Raw genomic sequence first — 4,338 nt, forward strand, 5'->3', positions numbered from 1 at the left:
TATGCAATTTTTCTTAAGGAAAAATATTGGTACTTTGAGTATTTCTTAAGATAGAAATATGTCCAGGATTTTCCTCTATTTATAGGGATGTTTTAATCCTTAAACCTGAAATTATGCAACCTTTTGGGAAGAGATGCATTGTTTCATAGAGAAATGTACTTTTTCAGAAAGAAAAGTATTTTTTTCTTTTTGCAGAAAGAAAAATACTCTTTTCCTTTTAAGAAGAAAGCAAAGTATTTTTTCGTTTTGCCTATTCCTTTTATTTTCTCTTGAAAATTCCAACAGTCCCCCACCATTTTCAAATGAAAAATAACAACCCAACATTTTCTTTAGAAATCAAGAGACAAGTGAATCCATGCATAAATAAAGTATCAGGCGATTGAACTTTACATTAGCGGAATACAATTTCTATTCAACTGAATAGTCCGGTAAGATGAGTCTTTGAACCGACCACCATATTGTAAAATAGGATGTATCCCACACATGAATTCTATTATATTATTCCTTTATAACCAACACCATAAGGCCTTGTGTTCCGATTCTCTCGCGAATGCATAGAAACCAAACTCGAGTTTCTTGAAGTGGCCCACTTCGCATCCACATAGTAGTCCCTTATTAATGTGCTCCTTCAAGAGCACCCACCAATAGTTCTATTAAGAACTTATAAACTCAACCTCCTTTTACCAATTGCAGAATAACAAACTTACTTTGGGACGGTAATACCAAGTGCTATCAACCAATAAAGAATGTTGTCACTCATTGAACTTGAGACTGGACGTTGTATCAAGCGTCAAGTTGAGGCTTCACCCTTAATGGTCTTTCGTTATGGGTTTTTGTAACACCTCGTACCTTTAAACTAAGTTATGTTCATGATTCAGGAAAACTAGACGGGGAGTGTTAGGATTAAATTAGCTTCAGTTCGGTGAATTACCAGTTTTACGCCCAGTAATATGGACCGTATAGTTTTTACGGATCGTATATATGTGTACGGACCGTACTTTCTATCCATAAATCTCATGGGAAAAATCTTAATTTCTAGAAGTTTCTAATTGAAATACGGTCAGATTATACGGACAGTACATTGAAGTACGTACCATACTTGTGACCGTATAATTATTGACGGATCATATTTGGTGCCTGTACAATGGCCGATGCGGGGAACAGTATAAATACGCGTTTTCAGTCTTTTATTCTATTTTTCACGAAGGTTTTCTTCTCCCATCAATCTAATACATCAAGGTAAGTCTATTCCAAACATTCCAAGTGAATCCTAACCTATATCCATGAATCCTAAATAGAAATTCAGTGTTTCTTAACTAGTGTTTTCAAGAAAATCCATCTCAAGGTTCAAGGTTCAAGCTTTTGGAATTCTTCTCCAAGTTCAGACCATTGTTACCAGTTTTGGAGCGATTAAGGTATGTAGGATTTCTATCTACGTGTGAGAATATCATTGTTCTTCCTCTTGCCACGTTCATCCATGAAAACACGAAGTTCCATAAACCTAGGGTTTCTATATAATCCATGATGACCCTACATTACAGCACCATGATGTATCATGTTTGTAGTATTATTTCATTATTGTATTCCTAATATTCCAGTTTGGATATTGAGAATTCATCCGTAATCCATGTACACCCATGCTTTGCATTCCATGGGTTCTTAAATGTAAGATATGAAGTATTATGCTTATTTTCATGAAATTCGGCATGCTTCCATGTTTTCATAAAAGTTATTATATATACCTATCTTCATGTTATACACACACACACACACACACACACAACACACGCACTCACACGTCATGTTTACAATGATGTTTAAATAATTCATGGGCTACTATGCTAATAATATCCATGTTCATTTTTTAGGAGTTGCATAGATTTCTGAGAAGGCTCAAACAACCTGAAACTACATATGCCAGCGTAGCATAAGGATCGCTCCACCCAGTTAGGATAATTCCTTCATGTTTACCCATTACGGGTTATTGGATCCATTCATGTTCATGTTCATGTCTCGTACCCGGTAAGGTATGAGATAGATTAGGCGATCGACGCGAGATCAAACGCCATGTGCTCACGTGGTGGTTACAAGTCGGTTATACTAAGGCTCTCCCACTTAAAATATTTTACTCATGATATATATATATATATATATATATATATATATATATATATATATATATATATATTCATGATACTCATGTTCATGTTCAACTTACAGTTTTAGTTTCAGTTCTATTATTTCATGTGTCATGTTTATTTCATTCAGTTGCTTTACATACCAATACAATTCAAGTGTACTGACGTCCCCTTTTATTGCCTGGGAGCCTGCATTTCACAATGCAGGGATTGACTTATAGGACGACGGATCTGCTCATTAGGATCATTGCTTGTATCAGCTATTGGTGAGCCCTATTTCATTTCGGGGTGTTAGCTTTACTTTGCTTTCATGTTAGTTATGCAGTTAAGGTATGCCGGGGGCCTTATCCTGGTAAACAGTTTAGCAGTCAAACTCACGTCATAGGTTTCATAGACTAGTTCAGTATGTCATGTCAGATGTTTAGAGTCATATAACTAATATGGGCTTAGCATTTATTATATTTTCAGACTATTTTCGCATCATGTTTAAACAATATTTTTCATTAGTATTATGATGACTCGTGTTATTTAGACTAACCATGTTATAAAGTGTATTTCGCATTGGTACATGCCCCATGTTGATTCAACAAGCCTTGTGGTTCGTTCGGCCACATGCAGCAAGGCACCGAGTGTCGTGTTACGCCAGACCATGGTTCGGGACGTGACAAAGCTTGGTATCAGATCCTAGGTTCAAGTGTCTTATGGAGTCTATGAAACCATGTCCAGTGGGGTCACTTTTATGTGTGTGTGGGCGCCACACATATAAACAGTTGACCACCAAGACATCTAGAATTATCTCAGCTCTTAATACTTTAGATCGTGTAGTTAGAGCTATGCTTTCAGGAATCCTCGTGCGTACTACGTATTGCAAAAAATTCTTGTGAAAAGAAAGCACACTAAGAGGACATCAACCACTAGCCAAAGGACTATTGTGGAGGACTCTCAGACTCAGGAAGTTCACATCGAGGGTCAGGGGCTTGCATCGGATTCAATGCTCCCTACTGCACCCCCAGCTACACAAAAGCTTGTAGAGGTCCGTCCCATAGTTACTCCGCAACCCAGTACCTCAGACATAGATGTTAGGGGAGCTACCAGCTGCTCACCCAGATTTTTACTAACCAAGCTCAACGTTAGGAAATGAATCCTAGCACAGGTGTTAGTGGAGGGCCAAACAGTTCTAGGACTAAGGAATTTCTGCATATGAAGCCTCTAGTGTTCACAGGGACTATTAAGGAGGAAGACCCTCAAATTTCATTGATGGGCTTCAAAATGTTTTTCGTGTCATGCATGCTTCAGAGATGAAGGCGTGGATTTGGGAGCTTATCAGTTGCGGGGATATTGCTCATATTTGGTATGAGATGTGGGAACAGGCTCGCGGGGAAGATATGTCTTTAGCAATTTAGGACGAGTTTGTAGATGCCTTCATTGATCACTTCCAGCCACTTAAGGTCAGGGAGGCAAGGGCCTACAAATTTGAGAGACTCAGGCAGAATGATATGAGTGTGAATGATTATTACCTCAAGTTTGTTTCTTTGACCAAGTAACTCGCACACGGTCCGCGACATGAGGGCGAATTAGGTGATTTGTGTTGGGCCTTGTACCCAACTTGTATAGTGATGTAAACAACGTCGGAATAGAAATGACCTTCAAAATGGTTTCGTTTTTTTTGGGGGAAGAGAAGCGAAGAAGGAAAAAAAAGGACTTTTGAAAGAAAGGAGGGGAATTAAAAAAAAAACTAAATTTCGGTAACCGGCGGTGGAGGGGAGGCGGGAAAAAAATTTTTCGAAACAGGGCCCGGGGCCCCTCATCTACGGGCGGCCCCCCCAAAGTTCTGAATGATCAAAAAGGGGGAAAATTTTTGGCGAAAAATTCCCCTTTTTCGGGAAAAGGGGGGTCGGGAAAAAATGATAATCGGTTTTGCAAGTGCGGAAAAACCCCCAAAAAGAGTGTTGCTGGGGATGGATATATGTTAGGATGTGGCCGGAGGGCCCCTTTTTTGGATGGTTTTCCCTCCGGAGGGGAACCGGAGGTAAGGCCGTCCCCTATTGGCCCCCTCGGTTCTAGCCCCTCGGCGGGTGCCTGTTTGGAAAAGCGGGGAGGTCAAAAACCCCTTTTACGCTTTTCGGGAGTGAAAATAAAAGGGACGTGAAGATGTTGTCCGGGGATATTAAGTTTTCACCTTTGACGTTTACCCTTATTG

This window comes from Lycium ferocissimum, chromosome 11 (assembly GCF_029784015.1).
Source record: "Lycium ferocissimum isolate CSIRO_LF1 chromosome 11, AGI_CSIRO_Lferr_CH_V1, whole genome shotgun sequence".
Lineage (NCBI taxonomy): Eukaryota > Viridiplantae > Streptophyta > Magnoliopsida > Solanales > Solanaceae > Lycium > Lycium ferocissimum.